The following is a 20742-nucleotide window of genomic DNA, read 5'->3' as shown; positions in this document are numbered from 1 at the left end:
CAGGCATGCGATGCATAATGCGAGTCGACCTCCCCTAACTTTTTCGCTTTGAAAATCTTCATTTAAATAATATTTCCTCAAACAAAACGGGTATAGTAAATATAGGGTAATTTCATGTTTCGCAACTCTTTAAATCATTTAAAACCAGTTAAACTTCCTTATCTAAACTAAGTAGGTAGGTACTTATTTTACATGTTTTTCTTAAATCTAGCTGATTAAAACAGGAATAAGTAAGTATAAGCAGTTTGTATTGGAATATAAATGAGAAATTAAATATATAATTAAGAAAACATCTGTTGCGCTTTGCGGATAGGCGCATGATGTGATAAGTATTTTCTTTCAAAGCAAATTTGTGATTTTCTGCACACAGAAAGAGTTTACAAAATTAACATGAATTCAAAGTGCTTCCCCTTTTGTCTGCGCTGTAGTAGGTATAAGTAAATTTCCTAAAAGGCTGCGCCGTGCCATTGCTCTCGGACACCTCAGTCTGAAGGTTCACGTTTCAGACAAATAAAAGGTAACGAAGAAAAAAGATGTCATAGAAATGTTTCCCTTTGTAAACTAAGCTCGACTAAGAAAACAAATTTCACGTAATTGTAGCAGCCATGTAAAGACAATCCGGACGAAAGAAATAATTTGTAATTAAACACAGTTGTTAGAAAATAAAACTTGGATTTGACAAATATAGTAGAAGTTATCTAACCCGAGCTTTCATCTTTAGAACAAAATGGATGTTATTACTTGTTTCTTGTACGATTACAAAGCAATAAATACAATTTAATATGTCGAAAAATCGAACCCCATGACAAGAATCTCGGACATTCGAAAATATCGAGCGATGATATCCGTTACATACGAGTACGAGTAAGTATACCTACGTGAGTAAACCAGTGTGCTTGGGTGTGTATATGATGCTAGTCTCTTCTACTTCATGGAGATTTCCTGTGTTTTCCCTGTATTCGCCGACAATCTCTTTTAAGAGGACCAATAGAAACAGCCGCGCGGCGCCCTTAATACCCTCCAACCTAAGCTGAACTCTATTAGATACTATGCTTAACCATAGTAATGTGAGGCATGGACTCCTGCTCATGTTCATACCTGTATTCAATCTCTTTTATGGACCAAGGAACCCAGCCGCTCGGCTTGCCGAAATAATGAGCTCAACCAACTAAACACAACTCTTAGATACGTATCTTAACACATAGTAATGTGAGGCAACTCACGTTGGTTATGCATTTCATCATCAACAGACGTGATCCGTGGGGTGCCCGGGCAAGAATAGCTCCCCCCTATCTCATCCCGTTGGGGTGTCATAGAAGGCGACTAAGGGAAAATCCGGAAGACGGGCAGCAGTGTGTTCTGCGGACACCATCAGCATATCACTGCGATCCCCAGCCACCTGCTAAGCGTGGGGATTATGGCAACCCCCCCCCCCCTAAATAAAATGAAAGGTACAAAACGCCCGCGGCCCCCAGTCCCCGGCGGCTCCTTTATCCCTGGCCTTGGCAGCGGGCCAGGTAACGGAGGAGCAGAGGGTGCGAAGAATCTCCGGGTGACTTCCCCTTACCATACCAACCGGAGTTTCGGGAAACCGGTGGATGCAAGTGGCGAGTTGTCGTTCATTGTGGCGTTCTTAGATAATGATTTGACGATGATGAACCATAGTAATGTGAGGCAACTCACGTTGATAATGCATTAGATCATCATACGGAAGACGTCCAGTGCTGCACAAATGCCTCTCCCTTAGAACGCCACAATGAACGACAACTCGCCACTTGCATCCACCGGTTTTTCTGCTATTTTCACAATATCGTCAGTCCACCTGGTAGGAGGCCTGCCAAGTTGCCAACGCTTCGTGCTACACTGAAATCAATCAAATTCTAAAATATCAAATTCTGATACCAGGATAGGCAGCGCGTCTCCATGTACCTACCTAACTAACTGGATCACCTGACCGAAGCTTGACGAGGCACCAATCTTAAAATATCACTAGTATCCTACCTCAAACTATAATTTAACTCACATGAACATGTCCAACTTAAGATGAACCCTATTCATTATTGTTGGCAGCTCATCTTACGTTGGAAAATAATTTCTACGAACTATCCATTTAGCGAATTTTATATTCCTGAAATCATCATCCTGAATCATTTTACAGACTATACTATAATTAATCAAAACTTTAAAAGATAACCGAAGTTTTCGCGAAATCAACTACTATTCTTCGAAAAGTGTTCGTCATTTTTTTTTTATTGACATTTTCTTTTTTATTTGTGATCTGATTCGAATGAAAACAAACACTAAATGTTAATCCAAAGCAAGGGCAACACATCAGTGAAAATCGCATCCTTCTACGTTAAGTGGTTTCTGAGATTAGCGTGTCCAAACGCACAGGCAAACAGACAAAGAGATAAACAGACAAACAGACAATAATTCTAAAAATCATTGTTTTGGGTTCTATTGCGCTAATAAAGGCCTATATTATATAGTAACAGTTTTTCTCAAATATTTCCAATGTACAGACAGACACTGACTTTCTACAGATTTATTATATGTATAGATATAGATAAACCAAGACCATAATTATCAAAGATCAAATAATATAAATAAACACCTACTAAAAAAAATAAACGTTGTTTCCTACTTCACCTAAGGTTTTTCTTCATTAATAAAAAAAAAAAAAAAAATGTTTTTAAAGTATTATTAAAAAAACAGTTCTGGCGCTTCGCCGGCCGCTGCCGAGGCACGCTCGCTCGCTGTAGGGTCGCAATTCTACCTAACACTCCTCCTCGCTTCGCTCGTCGTCGTACCTAACGGTGACATGCCTTAAGTTTGAATAGGTTGGTTGCTTTATAATTTAATACTTTGATGGTAACCGAGTATATCTAATATGAAATTATCTATTATGAAATATGTATATAAAATTCTCGTGTCTCTCTCTCTACAAGCGAGACTCTTTATTAGTGTTGATCGTACCGTATCTATATACGGTACAGTCACCTGCACTATTATCTGCCACAGGCTGAGGGCGCAAAAATATCTGATACGTCCTACCGGCCTAAAAAATAGAGTCATACCTACCAGATATTTATTTATGCACGCTTTGTTATGTCAGATATTGGTGCTGGTGACTGTACGTATATATATGCCTGAAATTCAGTGGATCGCTTCCACAGCTGCTGTTGTAGTGAAAGACGGACTCGCGTAAAGCTTGGGCGACTCTTGTGTAAACTACATACATAAGATGTCTAAAATAGACCTAATGCTCACCCGAAATGAATATCACGCTAGCTACGAAATAACCATTTTCCGTCCCAAACCTAGTAACTTGCTCCATACCATACTGCAATGGGTAAGGAAGCTTTGTCTGCCGCCTCGCTTCTTATTAACGCGCATAAATATCAGCCGCCTCCCTCCCAATTTAGTGCCTACCTCCAGGAGGCAAGAGAACAAATCAACTGACACATATTATACACAAAGTTGTATTAGATAAGTTTAATATTACACCCAGCGAGTTACGATTTCTTGGGTTGGTTCAGCATAAAACTATGTCATTCATACCATGTGTCTGGTAGCACTGGTAGTGGTAGTATCATTCATTTCATCTCCGATTTAGACCGCCACAATAAAGAGATAAAAATGACGCCACTTTCTAAGTACATAACTGCGACCTTTTAGTTTAACATGGCACTATTTATGTATGAAATTTCGATTTCTATCAATAGGCTGCGTTTCAACCAGAGATGTGCGAGGAATATGTTTTTGATAAACCAATAGAAACGCTTCATTTACATATACAGCACAGCGCATCTCTGGTGGAAACAGCTGAGCGGACCGAGGCGAATAGGAGGCGTGGTAAATGAAGCATTTTTATTGTCAAAAAACATATTCCTCGCATATTACTGATGGAAAAGAAGCCTCAATCGTACTTCTACGTCTACGACCTATTGAGTATTTTTATGACAGAAAGGCCAAATTATAGTATGAAAGTGAATTTTATTAAAAGTACAATAAAAAAAATAAAGTGTGTAGGTAGATGGCTTTACAATATTTTAGAACGAACGCATTTTTGGCTATCGAAAGTTTTTTTTTCTTACTGAACAGCAGATTTTCATCTAAATTTTAACAGTTACAGTGCGACAAAGATCATAATGAACGTGGCAAAAAACGGAACTAACGCGACTGTCCAGCACAACCTTCACCTTGTACCACCGTGAATGTCGCTTTTGTATATTTTGTTCAAGGTCTTAAATTTCTATTTTGAAATTAAAGCACTATTTCTCAAACATGACATGAAATATTAACGTTGTGTTACAAATAAAAGGCCTGGAAGTATTGCGCTGCAGGCGCTGCGGCTCGGCTGCCGGCGCGCGGTCACTCTAGCGGCCTGCAAAGAGATTTCATACAACTTTGCAGGCCGCTGGCCGGCAAATGCGACCGTCTTTTGTTTCAATGCGCTCTCTGTGGCAGTTCCGGCACCTCACCTCAGCCAGCCACAGCAGCACCGCCCTTGTCCGCTGCGCCAGCAGCCAGCTCGAAGCGAAACGTGCGCACTCAACAGAGCGACCAGACCAGCGTCCCGCCAGCTTAATTTCTTGCTTTTTTATTTTATTTCTCGCTACGCTCGGCCGTCTATATCTGCTTGGCCGGCAACCCCCTACTTCCCGGCCTCTAAAGTAATATGTACTATTAATAATATAAATAAAACTAGCTTTGTGATATTCGGTCGCGCGCTGTTCCCTCGGGAACCATGCATTTTTCCGGGATAAAAAGTAGCCTATGTCATTCTCGGGCCCATGAACTATATGCTAAAAATCACCTAGACCCGTCGCTCCGTTACGGCGTGAAAGACGGACAAACACTTTCGCATTTATAATATTAGTATGGATAAAGCGCCCTTGTGCAAACGTCGCCCATGTCCATTAAGACTTGGAGCACTATACAATTTGTGTTACTCGAAACTTGCTGACTGACAGACAAGTCGTATTTTTTTATGAAGTAACTAACTGATCGTGAATTTGGTGACTGCTTGGCATGAAGGAGGGAAGCAGTACAGTCACCAGCACCAATAACTGACACAACAAAGCATGCACAAATATCTATCTGATACGACTGTTTCTAGGGCCGGTAGGACGAGTCAGATATTTTTTGCACGTTCCCCTGTGACAGATTATTAATGCGAGTGACATGTACCTAATCGAGCCGATGCAATGCAACCAATCCCAATATCCCATACCTATGAGATACATTACTAAAGACTAACAAATAAACTGAAATTACGCGCTTCCGGGATCCGTACGTACGTATTTTATTTGTTTGAAACATTGGACCGTGAGTTTAACAAAGTTTGAATAGTATTTCACTAGATTTTATTATCTGAAACGGGTAATTTCCCCTGAACAAACATTCGCCTCTGTTCATTCGAGAGCCCCAACGCGCGCTAAATTTGAATTCATGTTACGAACAAGCTACATAAACCAATTACTGAGTAGAGCCAATGGCGTACGGCGCGGCGGGCTCGACTCCACGCAACAATCGATAACTCACAATATGCCCGCTAGAGGGCAACGCCGTTGACGCCCGGTGCGCGCCCACACTACTCCTCCACGTTGCGCATCCTTGCGCTAAACCTTGTAATGGCGTTCAAAACAGATTATTTTTTTAGAGAATGTAATGTTTAGTTGTAATGAATGTATTGTTTGCTTTATCCTACATTTAGTAAATAATTTAATTCAAACTTTATAAAAATACTTGCGTGATGTTTTGGTTTCATAAAAAAAAATCTAATTATTGAACGTTTAATGTTTAATTTTATTGAGAAAAAATATTTATTTAATAATGAGCACAAATCATATTAAATTTAATTATTAGTGCTCATTATTAAATAAAAAAAAATTATGGCGTTTCAATCATCAGTGTGAAAAATCTTTTACGCTATGAATAAAATTGGGTGACACTCTTTCCCGGCCCGGATGATACCGACCCTGTTTTTCGTGTACACGCCCATATAAGCTCCTGTCAGTTTCTATGGGCGTGTAAGCAAAACAGGGCCGGTATTTCCATGTCGGTGTTATCCGAGCCGGGAAAGAGTGTCACCCAAAAAAATATCGCGAGTGAAATGACGCTCTACCAATGTTGTAGCGCCCGGAACTCTCAGTCAGCTGCTGCTTTAGCTTGCCGTTTCGTGTCGCGCTTCTTGTCCGCTTTCAATGTTTTCTGTTTTATTTTGTTATTATTTAGTGATGCAAACCCGTTTTTTATCTAATATTTATTGAATTGCATTAACGTGAAAGAAACTGTGTAGTTTACAGTGCTTTTGGCCTCCGGATTGCAGAATACACGAGGTAAACGCCTTACTATTTTTGTTTGTCGCGAACATAACCTCTCTGACATCATGTACGATGCTCAATTTCAGTCGTTTAGCCTTTTATATCAGAAATAGAGGTGCTACAGAGAGTAAAAGAATGGAATAGTACGTATGTAATGTATGTTTCGGTCTGAAACCCTCGTATTTTACGCGTAATATCCATTCAATACTCCCTGCCAGCCTCTCCCTTTGTATTGTTTAATACTCGTGGTGATTTTGGACTTGAGCCTTTTTTAGCGATCGTTATTGTACTAATTCTTACCTAATCATAATATAATGATGTAAGTGCAGGCCACACAGCTCATGTCTGGCGTGTTGACGGAACTAAAACTTAGACTTACCTAGACAAAGTGATTCACAAATTACCATCACAATATGATCGTATAAGTATGTCGGCAACGAGAGGAAATAAAACAATAGCATAGCAGGCTGCCTTTATCTCATGGAGGACGAGCGCGAGTTGTTTTTCTACTGCACTGATTAGATTTGGATGGTTTGCTTTTTAAATTGGTCGGTCAGTAGGAGCCGGGACCCACTGAAGCCTTTAGGCGGGTGAATATTCGAGCGTATTGGCCGCTCGCTCGCTCGGGGCAAACGTCATCCTCCCGCGATTGTCAACACAACGGGAAGACAACCCCAACAACTTTTGATTGATAAAGCTAAACTCTGCGTCCGTACTGGCTTTCGTTTTCATAAAAAGTTAAGTCTTTTTACGAATAACATTTTCTCAAATCGTTGTAGCTGTAGGTAGGTACTATATAGGTATAACCTGTATTGAGACATGCTGCATTTTCGATGTAGCAGCATCTGTGACGACGAAAGTGAAAGAACGCGACATCGGTACCGACACCTTGATACCTATAGGTATTTCGTAGATTTTTTTTGTACCTATTTAGAGATCGGGAATATTGGATTTAATTTCGCTTCCACTCTTCGCGAACCCTCAATTTTTTTGAGAATAGGACTTTGGGCACCTAAGTAGGTACTAACAGTTTTTTGAATCCACAATATTTAAAAGTGGTGAAAAATTGTGCTGCGGAAATAGCTTCTAGTGACCTTCTATAACATCTGACAAGGTCAACGCTCCCTCCCAACGCGCACCATTTTCGCCCCATTCTTATCACTTTAAATTAATATATAACTCGAATTGATCATTAACAGTAGAAAGAAAATGAAGAAAAAAACCGTCATCGAATGTTGTTATACCTATGGTCAAAATGTCTAAGATTTAAATGTCGATTGATAAAATATCGAATGAGTAAAAATATCGATAGCCAATGTATATATACAATAATGGTAATTCATGTTCAATAGGTAAGGTTAGGTTAGTATTGCGTCAAGGCGCCAAGCGCCTCAACTGAGCGGAATAGGAGTTCCGCGAAGCGGAGCTCCGTCGACCCTGTCACGTGATAGTTCTTACATAGGATATTCGATACTCTGTACTTGGATATATTGGACTTCGATATTTATATCTTTCAATGTCACTTTTGTAGATAAATATATTTTCGTTATATTGGACGTAGGTTATCTAACCATTCGACAAATAAACTTTCGTTATTTTAATTTTCGATAGTTCGAAACAGTCGATATTTTAATTTTAGATATTTTGAACATCGACATTTTACCCGTAGGTATTTTAACTTTCGATATTCAAAATATGTAACCATTATTATACTTACTTACTGTTATTAATAGAAGAAGGTAAGATAAGAACCTGAATTTAAAACTTTTCCGACATCTAAGATATTAATGAAGAATTGAAGATTAACATTTTTAGGGTTCCGTAGCCAAAATGGCAATAACGGAAGCCTTATAGTTTCGCCATGTCTGTCTCTCCGTACGCGGCTTTGCTCAGGGACTACCTATCAATGCTAGAAAGCTGTAATTTTGCATGAATATATATATTATTTAAACTATGCCGACAAAATGGTATTATAAAAAGTTCAAAAAAAAATTTTTTAGAGTACCTCCCATAGACGTTAAGTGGGGGTGTTTTTTTTTCTCATCCAACCTTCATCGTTGGATAGGTCTTTTAAACGATTTTTGTTTCGATTCAGTGTTTTGTTTGCAAAAAATTCAACTTTAAAGTGCAACTTTTCATTAAAATCGAGCGTCCCCCCCCCCGCACCCCTCTAAAATCTAAACCGGTGGGTGGAAATTTAAAAAAAAATCAGGATGGTAGTAAGTATATCACACTTACAAGGAAAACTATAACGGATAAGTTTTCTTGAGAAATTATTAGTAGTTACGAGTAAATATACTTAAACTTGGAATATTCCGTACAAAATACAAAATCCTTGGAATAATATTACTTAATTTTTTCGTAATGGCTACAGAACCCTATTTCTGGCATGTCCGACACGCTCTTGGCCGGTTTTTTTCGCCTTATATAGGTAGGTACGCGGTCGCTTTTTAGCTCGCGTGACATTTCTTTTTTTTTTTGCTCCTGTCTATTAGTTAGGTACCTATGTGGCATATTGTATTATGGATTACAACTACAGACCTATGATTGTGCGACTGCATGTTTTCACTCCGCTCCACCAATCCATCCGTCAATCGGAATTTCGTAGGTAATCAATAGATAAAACGTAGTCAAAGGCATAGTACCTATGATGTACCCGAGTACCCTTTTTTTTCAGAGGCTAAATGTCAACAACCCGACCAATTGAAATTGTGCTCTCTTCCTCCTTCTATAACAAATTGTTAGACAGTATAACGGACATCCGTTTCTTGCATTACAATAATTTTGATCTTGAATTTCAAATGAATTTAGCAAGGTACACTAAAGTAGGCCCTTCTTGGAAGGGGTTGCCATTTGGTCCGGCTTTCCCCAGATTTGGCCTAGTTTGAAGGCGCCCGGGGAGCGACCGGCCAGTTTTATTATCTTGTAGGCACGAGTACGTAGGTACTGGCTTTTTCCCGTGGTTCCATTCGCGCAACGTTTACTTTGAGTTAAAATAGCTCGCATTGGTATGTAATGCACTATTTAGTGCTATACCAAATTTTATTTCTAACTAGCTTGTTGCCCGCGACTCTGCCCGCGCAGACTGGTAGAAACTGTACATAATTAGGCATTAAAACACTTGTGTGATGTTATTATGAAACTCGCCTGTCGTCTCGTTTCATAAACCCACACTCGTGTTTGAAAGCCCTTCATTATGTAACAGTCGCATATTATTATCGCAGTTCCGAAGTTTCTTAACTCGGATGGATAAATACAACTTGCAACATAATTCGGACTTCGGTCTTCAGCGGATCTTATGCTTACCTTGTTATGTTATTGCCTCTCCTCGCGATACGTTTGTGTACCTACGTAGGTATGTGCCTACTTATATTTGTAGTAACAGTCGTCCCCAAACCTTCACGCTTTGGACGTCGCGTAGAAATCGGCTATCGCTATGCAATTTTCTGGGATAAAAATGGGAACTATATTTTCTTTCACTAAAATTTAGATTTGTCACTAAACTGCGATACCCTAATTATTATATCTATCCCTAAGAAATATATTGGTCATCAAATTAATCGAACCTGTCTCTAAGTATGAGTTCACAGATTAATGTAAACCTGTATCCTAAGTTATACTTTGACCATCAAAATTCGATCACCACAATAATAGATCTGTCACCTAATAAATAGATCAGTTCCTTAATTCGATGCTTCTATCTATTCTACTAAGGCAGGTCTGGTTAGGTACGACGACGAGCGAAGCAAGGAGGAGTGTTAAGTAGAACTGCGACCCTCAGTGCGCGAGCCGAGCGAGCAAGCGAAGCGAGCGTGCTGCGGCAGCGTCCGGCGAAGTGCCAGAACCGAACATTTTTTGCTAATACTTGTATGATGAATATAAATGTTTGTAGTAGGTACTTGAGTCTTGGATGTTTGTATGTATTTAAGTATATATGTATGTATGTCTACCCGTTGTTTAGCACCCATAGAACAAACTTTGCTTAGTTTGGGGCTGGGTCAATTTTGATGTAATTTATGAGAAGATTATTATGTATTATTATTTCATTCATTGTATATCATTATCGTCAAATTTCAGTTGAATTATTTGATGATCAATATTATTTTCCAGTATCAGGGCTAATGCCCCTCACTCAGTAGGTACTTACCTAGTTTTTAATTTTATGTCTACCTAGTTATTTACTTTTGAATTCTCCACGTTTCCTGCTTTAGATATGCTTCGTAAAATTCGCGTTGGATACCATATGCAGCTGGTAGCAAAGTCAAACGAATTCAGTTTAATGTATCAACATGGAAAAATCTGCATCCCCTAAATATGGTGGCTAATGGTTATTCGAAAACGCTGTTAAATGCAGATGAGTGGCTGCACAACGTTTGCAAATGTCGACTTTTGCCGAAATTGTCCGTCTCGTCGGCCATATTCAGTTTAATGTCGCAATATTGTGAGCGTCGGCGGGCGGCCGCGGCCGGCCGGTCGCATGCATTTACATACATTAATGTGGACGCTACACATGCATGCACCTCGCTACCAATGTGTGTACGCTGCGAATTAACTGTAATTGAGCCATTCGGACAGTGGCGAGCCGCGCTCTACTGCCTCCAGAGTTCTCTATCCTAGCTGCTCTCCACCCTCGATAACCGATTTTATTTCTGACATCGAAGTGATTTGGCATTATTAATCAAAAAACTAGTCAAAAGTATGCTCTCTGTTAATGCCTTATTTCAAACTGTCTTGAATAAACACGTCGGTAAAGTAAAACCCCTGACTGTTGACTGATTTTTGATATGAATAAGTTTGTATTTTTATGGCGAAGCATTTTTTTGTGCGAATCCTCGGAGCCTATTTCCTTCTGCGTACAGGCTGATAAATGACGATGCTTTTATTGCCAGTAAAGCGTTTTTGTTCCATGATAATTGTTTTTTTTAGATTCTTTTAGAAATATTCGTTCTTTTCAACGTTGAAATTTGTAACCAAAAGGCAACGCACTGAGATATTCATCTTCACCCCTTCAGGAGAAACAAACAGGGGTGTCGGAATTTTGTTATTAGCGATACTGAGGGTGTAGGTGCCGCTTCCGTCGCGCACCTGATTGATAGCGCTTCTTTCCACCTTGGGCCGAGCTTGTAATCGTGCCATTAATAAACTTTACTGCCTCCAAGTTTATCCTGTGGGCTCGTTATTTGCTTAATGGGCTGGCAAACGGCTTGGGCACGAGACACCTGTGCTAGACCGTTCATTGTACCCACTAATTGACGTATTGATGAAGACGTTTGCGAAGGTGAAAGTTTTCTACCCGCACGGAGTGCGGTCTGGCGCGCTCCGTGTGTAGGTACATCAGCAACTAGACGCACTTTCGGCGGCGCTTTGGAGTTGGATTAAAGCCAGAATTCCGGAGTCACTGCCAATTAATTACACGACAAATCCGGTCAATACACGAATGATTGAGAAACTCTTTTGCATCACTGCATTACTAATGTCTGCGTATTCAAGTTCTTAACTATCACCTTTAACCTTTTAAAAACAAGCAACGATATTAACATAACTCCGCTTACCTACTAAAAGCTTCATAACATAATTATTAACATAATTTTCAAAGTTTGTCAATTGTATTTTGTTTCTTTTCTTTTGTACAATAAGGAGTACATACATACATACATACATACATACATACATACATACATAATAAATAAAGGGTATGATTTTATAGATTGATCACTTAAAAAAAGCGTTTTCAGCGACCTAATAAATAATATTTGTTCCTAAAATACTAGATCTGTCACCTAAATTGAATCACCGAATAATATTAAAACGGTTACCTAAATATTATTTAAAAATTACTCGGAAATAATTTGATCATCAAATAATTATATTGGGTTCCAAAATAATAGATGTGTCACTAAAACTGAATAAACAAACTATATAAATGAATTCCTAAAAATTAATTATAATCACTGGAAAATAAAATCATTTAATGATTGAACTGAAATTTAACTATAATGATATACAATGAATGAAATAATAATATCAGCCCCAAACTAAGCAAAGTTTGTTCTATGGGTGCTAAACACCGGGTAGAAATACATACAAACATCTAAAGTACCATCAGTCAAATAAGTGGTCTATCAGTTTTTAAACAAATTCCTATCAAATGAATATGTCGCTAAAGTCGAACTTTCAAGTTGAGAGACACGTCTAATGGCATTATTGTTTAATGACATGCAAACGATTATCAACTTTAAGGTGGTAGACCACATATTTGGCTGATGGTACCTACTACAAACATTTATATATTCATCATACAAGTATTAGCAAAAAATGTTCGGTTCTGGCACTTCGCCGGCCGCTGCCGCGACACGCTCGCTTCGCTCGCTCGGCTCGCGCACTGAGGGTCGCAGTTCTACCTAACACCTCGTTTCGCTCATCGACGTACCTAACCAGACCTGCCTTAGTAGAATAGGTAGAAGATCTATTTATTAGGTGACAGATCTATTATTTTGGTGATCGAATTTTGATGATCAGACTATAATTTAGGATACAGGTTTACATTAATCTGATGATTCATACTTAGAGACAGATTTGATTAATTTGATGACCAATATATTTCTTAGGGGTAGATACAATAATTAGGGTATCGCAGTTTAGTGACAAATCTAAATTTAAGTGTCAGAAAATATAGTTCCCATAAATAAATAGTATAACAGGTAGCAGTTTAACTCAACACTATACAGTATAATGAAATATATCAGACAAGCAAAATAGTTTTATTTAGTTTCCATATTATGCGGCAGTGGTCCGGGCTAATGTCATTCGACGCTTGACAAAGCGACTGCTGGCACGGAGAGGCTTACTCAACAGCGAAATAAACAAAGAGGGGATTCTCGAAATAAAAAGTCCAGTTTTAGGAACGCATCACCAATCTATTTAATGAAATAGACATATCCAATTTCAAAAATATAGAGTGGTATGAGTTTTTCATTATCACAAAATATCACCTGCATGCCTTTCGATCTTTTGTTCACAGTAAATTAAAGTCAACAGCTGAAAGACAAGTGTCTCCACTTTGTCAGGAAACACTCGACAACGAGCGGCTTAACTTGACAGAATGTAAACTGCGGCAAGAAGAGGGAGGTGCGGCATCGTAAAAAAGGGCAAAGCAATAATTGCGTTGGTGAGCAACCTAGGGCCTCGCCAGCCGGCCGTGTTGCCGCACGGAGCTTCCTTCCTCCCGCCCTGTGATTGAAAGTTGACATTGAGCGCAGGGTGGCACCAGGTACGGCCCTCGCGCTGCTATTTTCGACCCCGCAACCTATCGCGCCGGCGATCGGCCTCGCAGAAACTTGCCGTTTTAATCGCGTGAATATGGCGTAGCGTTTGCAAATGCGCACATAACGAACCAACTTTTGTGTTCTAACCACAAATTAGAGCCGTATTTGCATTGTTTTTGATGCAATTAGAAGCAGAACACTAAATTTTTCGCCGTGTAACTGTACTGCATCGAGGAGGCACGATTGGCAGAAAATCTCATTTAGCATGTTGTTAGAACAATTTTAATATTGTACGAGGTACAGAATGCGATTAAAGGATTTGCACTGAATTTGACATTGAAATCGTTAACTGGAGACGGCTTTTGACGCGGTCGCGGCAGCGGCCGAGCGCCACTCGAACTGGGTCAACGCCTTCTGACAAAAGGTGCGGCGTCAGATAGGCGACGTTTCCCGCCGCCCAGCTGCCGCCGGGCCCTCCAAAAACAAAGAACAATGAAATATGTCTCATTTATTTACGTTTACCGCATTCGTTTTTTTTTTCGAGCGCACCCAATGTATAGATAATCATTAGGCGTCGTTTGCTCGGCGCCCTTTAATGTGTTTGCATGCTCGACAATTTGATACCACGCCTGTTTGCATTGTTGCCGTTTTGCCTTCCCGATTAGGGTCGCGTTCGGGCTCCATATTTATTAGAGCTCAGGACTCGTAACACGACTTTCATTTTATACGGCTATAACACTCTTACAGCACCTATACTTATATGTATGTGTGACGGAGGGTTATGCTTTCCCTTTCACGGGTTTCATGATAACGTGACAAGCGAATCGAATTTGCTTTAGGAAGAATACCTGTCTTAAAATAAACAGTCATGTGTAGAGGTAGAATGTGGTAGCCATAGCGCTATAGAGCGGAGAAGGATTTATATAATAAAGTATTCTCATTCTCTGGTCAAAATCGGTTCTTTAGAATACGGCGTAACGACGGATAGTGGTGTGCCGTGGGCTGTTGTAGGACTACGCTATATCCTCCTGAACGGGTGGGAGGCGGAAGGACGTGTCACTCACGCCACGCTGACGTCTGCCTGCTTTCAGCTCAGCGCCGAGCGAGCTTCCGAGGCCTCTGACACCGACACTATTTCACATCACAAATAGTACTAGTATTTCGCAATGCTCTGTGTAATTGAAAAGCTCCTATTCAATTTAATATGTTGTATACCTATTCAATAATAAAATAGCTGTTTAACTTTATAATAATTATGACATAATGTTTAATTAAAACTATCATAACGAAGAAAATAAGTGGTCTCATTGATGATGATCTCTTTGGAAATTTCACAATTTATATTTTCTTAAATGCCAGCTAGGTACTTAATTCTTTGGACCTATTTCAGTACTCATCAGTCAATACTAACTAAGTGCAATAAAAGTTCAGAAAGGATAATTTCACCTCACGACCACAATAACTCTAAATGGCTCATTAGGGCTGTCAACGAAGCAATAAAATGTCGGCGCTCATGACAAAAGTGGCACAGCCAGTAGTAGAATTGACTTGAAATCTGATCTATATTATTGTGCAATAAGGATGACAATACATATATAGTTACAGTCAGAATAAAACTTGAAGGTATTAAAAAAAAAAATGTTTAATAAACTAATTATAGCTATCTGAGTCCAAGTCACTAACAAGTCAACAGGAAAGGAGCAGCACTTAATAGAAATCCAACGTTCTTCGCACATAACATCCGCTACTCGCTCAGATACGTCTCGTATTTATCGGTAACATTAAACTCAAATGCAGTTAGTTTATGATGACTTTGAAAAGTAAATGCTTTTTGATGGAAAATGGTCTTGTTACGAGTGTATAAAATAGCACGTGCGAAGCGGGTCGGCCGCGGCCGAAGAACGACGGTATCGTGCGCCGCGCCTTAATGTGGTGGCTCACGCGACGCCACCGTTGCCACTGTTCCAGTCGTCACAATATTTTGTTTGCAGAGCCTCCGCGGGGCTACAAACATCCCGCAGCGTGCTTATCACTAACAAACCTCCTTGCTCCTGGATACCATCTACTATAACTAACTTCTATAGACGGAACTCATTTTGTTACTTGATTATTGAACATGATCTTCCTTCATAATCATAAATTAATGATACGGGTAAGCAATATGAAGTTTGTAAAACTAGCGCCCTGCTCCAGCTCCGCACGGGTACAATTTTCAAAATAACCCTCCTTTGGATAGTCGGCTAAAAAGGTCTCAAAGGCACTTCACACACATTTTTCTGCTCCTTTTCCCAAAAACTATACCCGCGCGAAGCCGGGGCGCGTCGACGTAGGTAAAGTAAATGTTAGGTTGAACTTGGCTTGTGCATTTTTTGAGTGGATTGATATTTTTAAATTCGTAATATCTTTTCAATGGAATGTCGGATATGAATAATTCAAAAAGTAATCTACAGGTAGGTATTGAAAAAGTCTTGAATATGAAATGAATTATTTGGATAAGGATTAATGCAGTTATGGATAAAATGGTCTAATTTTGGTCGGCATTTCTATCAACTTTTAAAACGTAAAAAAATAACAAATCAATGAACCCGCCTTAAAAAACTAAAAGGAATAAAATAAGTCTAGTGGTCTAGAACTCTGCTAATTAGCTTATTAAAATTCGACAGGTGGGACCCATTCCTAGAGCTGGTCACGATTTGAATGGGTCCCGACTGTTGAACTTTAAATAAGCTACTTAACAGAGTTCTAGACCACTAGACTTATTTTCTTCCTTTTAGTTTTTTAGGCAGTCGAGTTTTTAGTTTTTTTTTTAATAAATGTTTTTTATTTTATACTTTTTTGATATTTCTGTGAAAATAGTAGATTAAAAGTATTATAACCTATATATTTAGAATGGGCTAATTATTAGCTTTCATTTGATACCCACATTGTTACAATACAAATATTTTTTTTCACTGCCATATTTTGTTTCACAGACGCCATATTGAAATGTTATATACCCTACATCACTCCGACAGTTATGATGAATCCAATGATACCTCACATGCTAAAAATCCGTCCAGTCGTTTAGGCTCCAGCGAGGACCAAAGAAATTGACATACATACATACATATGCTCGAAAAACATAACCCTCCTTCAGGCAGTCGGGTAAAAAGACGTTATAGTGACATAACTACAATAATTGGACATATGGTCTCGCGAAGTTTTTTGTAGATATTGATATAATTCTTTAATATCGTAGAATATTTTTTGTTCTATCATCAATAGTTTCTGCAGCGCATGCGATGAAAAATATTTTATGACAACTTTTTTTACACTTTGAGTTACGTTATTGAAGTTATTGTACGGAATCCTAATTTTTTCTGGTAATAAATATAGCTTATGGCATTTTGCGATAATGTAGCATTCCAATGGTGAAAAAAATTTTGAAATCGGTCCAGTAGTTTTAGAGTTTATTCGTAACAAATATCCAAAAATCCAAGCCTTTCCTCTTGGTAATATAGAAGATAAGATATATATAGATGTATCAACCTAGACAGTTTGTATGTACTGAAATTGATATTCATAAACCGCTTTGTTACTTGGCAGGGACTGAAGTTTAATGTACCATGTAGTTTTACAAGAGCTGTTTAAACATTTTATGAGTCGGCACTGCATAACCGAATTGCTTCTCATTGTTGTAGTTATAGCCGTTTGGTATATTTGTGGAATCATAAAACTGGCTTATGTTGGCGACAAAACTTACTGGTTTTCTTTAATATTATATTGTATTTCATTATTATTAGCTATATTTTAATGACTACCTTTGCTTTGTTCCAGGTATTTAGCTAAATATCTTCGTGAGACGTAAAAGTCAGTAAGTGTCATGAATAGTCTTTATAATATTTAGAGTATGTTGCTATAATTTGAAGTGGTAATTGTAAATATCCAATGGAAGGCAATATTTTAAAATCTTACTTTCCTTTCACTCATCAAAAATATCTACTTGTCTTCTGGGTTTCATTACTAAACATGACCAATTCTCGTCCGGTTTATGTTTCAAAAAGTTTTTTTGCATGCCAATTCGGGTAAATAGTTTTATGTCGACCATTTTGACTTTTATTTTTATTTTTCGTTTATTTTCCCTTGCGCGGCCGTAAAACGTACCTGGGCTCGCTGCCGGGGAATAACAGAGCGGGCTCACGAAAAATTTATTATTGAGACCTTTTCGCCCGAGCTCCATCGACAGACATTGCGAAGGCGAAAGTTATGAATGACACATGTTTTGAAATATTACCTGTAGTGAATTTACCTTCAGAGAAGAAAATTTCATAGGATGAAAAGTTTATTTGTCGTGAAATATGTGAGAGTTTTATGAGAGCGGGATACTTCTACAATGCTACGGATCAAGCAATTTACTTACTTTTCGTTCTCTATTGTAGAGTAATAAAGCCTGAAGGATATATTTCGCAGAATAAAAGATGTTAAGGCGCGACAAATTGGATGAGAAAACTTTTTTATTCGATATTTGAGCACCTACTTTATCCCAACTAGATGGTTCATGTATGTGAATGATACACAATAAAATGTGTGACCCTTTCACCTTTCCTCACCTCGAAAGATATTTAATAACGCTTGACACCGATAATGCAAACGATGTTAAGTATTAAATAAAACTATAAAATCAATGTTTGCAATTTAAATAAAGTATAAAATAAGGATCCCAGCGAAGGAACAGATGGCAGGAAATCGAGCATTAAATTGATTGATTCTTAATGCCAAGCCAATAGGAATACAATGAATGGAAGTACGCCAACGGTGTCGCCGAAACCTAAATAAGAACATCATTGGAAGTAGAAGAACGGCCTATTAATAATTCAGTATTCTTATGCGTGTAAAGGTAAAGCATTGTTTCACATGATTTATAAACCTCCTTCGTTTCATTCTAAATAAAGATACTAACGCATGCTTAATCAATTATGTACCTACTCAGTCTACTTGTGTTTATAAATGACCGATCTTTGGAGGTTAACTTATTGACGATTTATTGCAATTTTCTTAATAAGACAAACATAGTTCAATGATGAACATGAAACTACCGTGAGACTGACTCATATTAGTTATATTGACCCGGATAACTCGCGTCTGTGTGCGCGTGTTGCAGCAGCCGCCGAGTCGCGTTGCTCCGAAGACGAAGGGCTACGGATTAGCCCGAAACATGTCGGGCTAAGCTCGATTTAAGACGTGAGTTATCCGGTTCAATATATTTAATATAGTTCAATAAATTTAAGATCCATTTAACGGATCAATTTAATTTCGGAAGATTTCTTGGAACCTTATCTAAGGAAGAAATAAATAAATTGAAATTATTTATGATAAAATATAATTTTAAAACTAAAAAAAATCCACGGGATAAAATTAATCGAACAGTTTTTTCAAGGATCGAGGGTGTTAGATGTTGAAAACTAAAATTTTTGTTGTCATACTTAAACGGTTTTCGTGTACCTAGCTAGCTGTCACAAATTTCGACCACGTTTACAATATAATAATCTTATCAGCCGTACTCGCCTCTATAGGTTCCTGCTTGCTGCTGTTAGCGACAGCGATAATCTGTCTAATGCATATCCCGAAGTCCGATACCACCAAATAGTGAATAATTTCAGAGATATATCATCCACATAACATAACTATAATAATCCCGCTATGCCCTATACGTTTCCATCGTTAACCTATTCGTTTAAGAGAAATTAGCGAGAAATGGCCTCGCCCCACGCCTCTGTTGTCCGAGCCCTTGGGAGCTCTGACACAATGAGAAAATTGTTGCACGGAGTGGTGACGGTTTTATTTTATTTTTTCCGCCAATTATGAAATTTCGCGAGCATCGCGTCGCGAGCCACCTGCCATGAGCATAGTCTCCCGAGGCTCACAGACCGCTTTGTTCCTGTTTCGCTAGAGAAAGTTCAAATTTTACTTACTTTGATAGCCTCCTGTCTAACGTGCATGATTCAAAGTTATTGTATATAGCCGCACTTCACACGACTACTGTTCGCTGAAATTTAGTTCTTAACTAAAAATTGCGCTAAATATTTATAAATTGTGATGATATTAGGCTCATTAACAAAATCCACGTATACATAGATAGGACCCGTAGATTACTGCTTAAGTATTTCTCTGAAAATGCGACTGTGTGCTCCAACCGGTATCCGGAGAACGTCTGTGTAGGATCCAACTTGTCGGTGGCCTTTCACCGCCGCGTCTCCTGGTCAGTGGATCATGAACCGTGGTCTTCAATTCCTAGCTTATGGCTATCGGTTCTGTGTTACTCTGTTATTTGTTTCTTAAACAAGAAATCGCCCCATGTGACTGTGGGACTTAGTATCGCTACCGTATATGTTGTTTCACAAATTAAATTGGATTAATTCACAGTTTGGTTTTTGGGACTTAAAAAAAATTAGACGATTTTATAATAATTTTCCGCGTTAAGCGGTTGTTAAATACGTGGTGAATTGATCACTTATCTTATGACTTACCACGTTGATTAAAATTCAAATAGCCTGTAGAGTACTATACTGTACCTAGAGATATTTTAGTTGACCTGTCGTAACTATGTATTCCAAAATATTTGCGTAGTTAATTAAACTGGCCCTTCCATTTCCGTAGGAAACTTAACCACATTTTAAATCAGTTTGTTACCACAACAAAAACAACAATTAAGTCATAACCAACTAAAAAAAAAACTTAAACCAGCCTACATTACAATGCCAGTAACTGCAACGTGCAAATATAGATGCAACGTGTAGACTCTGGCCACCGAAATCTGTCCACGCATTTTTTACGAAACTTTAATCTGGTTTAGATAATTTTGATACTTCTGCTATAAGAAATAAATTATTTATTTTTTGTTTAATCCAACCTCCTACCACCCTCAAAATGCAAAATGTTATTAGGTTATGGTAGAATTAAAATGTTAGAAGATATATTCAATGCCAATCTGGACAAAATGGTCCAAAAAAGAGTTGCATCATCAACTTTCACACATGACTACATGAATTTTGATGTAAGTATATCTTTAAGAGTCAATTAGAATTTAATATCTAAAAAATTTAAATAATATCTAACTATCAACGTCATTTAATCAGTGTACAGCAAGTGTTGTCAGCTTCATTTTTTTT

At 38.4% G+C, this 20742-nt stretch overlaps 1 protein-coding gene across 14 annotated transcripts in view; it reads left to right on the top strand.

Moving 5' to 3' along the window:
• mbl (splicing regulator muscleblind) overlaps positions 1-20742 on the top strand; it is a 358429-nt gene that overhangs the window by 212110 nt on the left and 125577 nt on the right. For 2 of the 14 annotated variants that reach the window (XM_074085471.1, XM_074085473.1), the window contains exons 1-2: positions 6143-6344; positions 17411-17447. The exons of 2 other annotated variants lie outside the window; for them this stretch is intronic. The gene's annotated coding sequence lies outside the window, so the exon portion shown is untranslated. Of the gene's footprint in view, positions 1-6141; positions 6345-17410; positions 17448-20742 lie in introns of those variants that run through there. 10 more of the 14 variants (XM_074085476.1, XM_074085474.1, XM_074085469.1 and 7 more) reach the window with 9 other exon arrangements.

The sequence above is a fragment of the Choristoneura fumiferana genome, chromosome 3, assembly GCF_025370935.1.
Source record: "Choristoneura fumiferana chromosome 3, NRCan_CFum_1, whole genome shotgun sequence".
Lineage (NCBI taxonomy): Eukaryota > Metazoa > Arthropoda > Insecta > Lepidoptera > Tortricidae > Choristoneura > Choristoneura fumiferana.
Note: the sequence above shows the minus strand (reverse complement) of the source record. Positions and strands in the feature narration are given on the sequence as shown.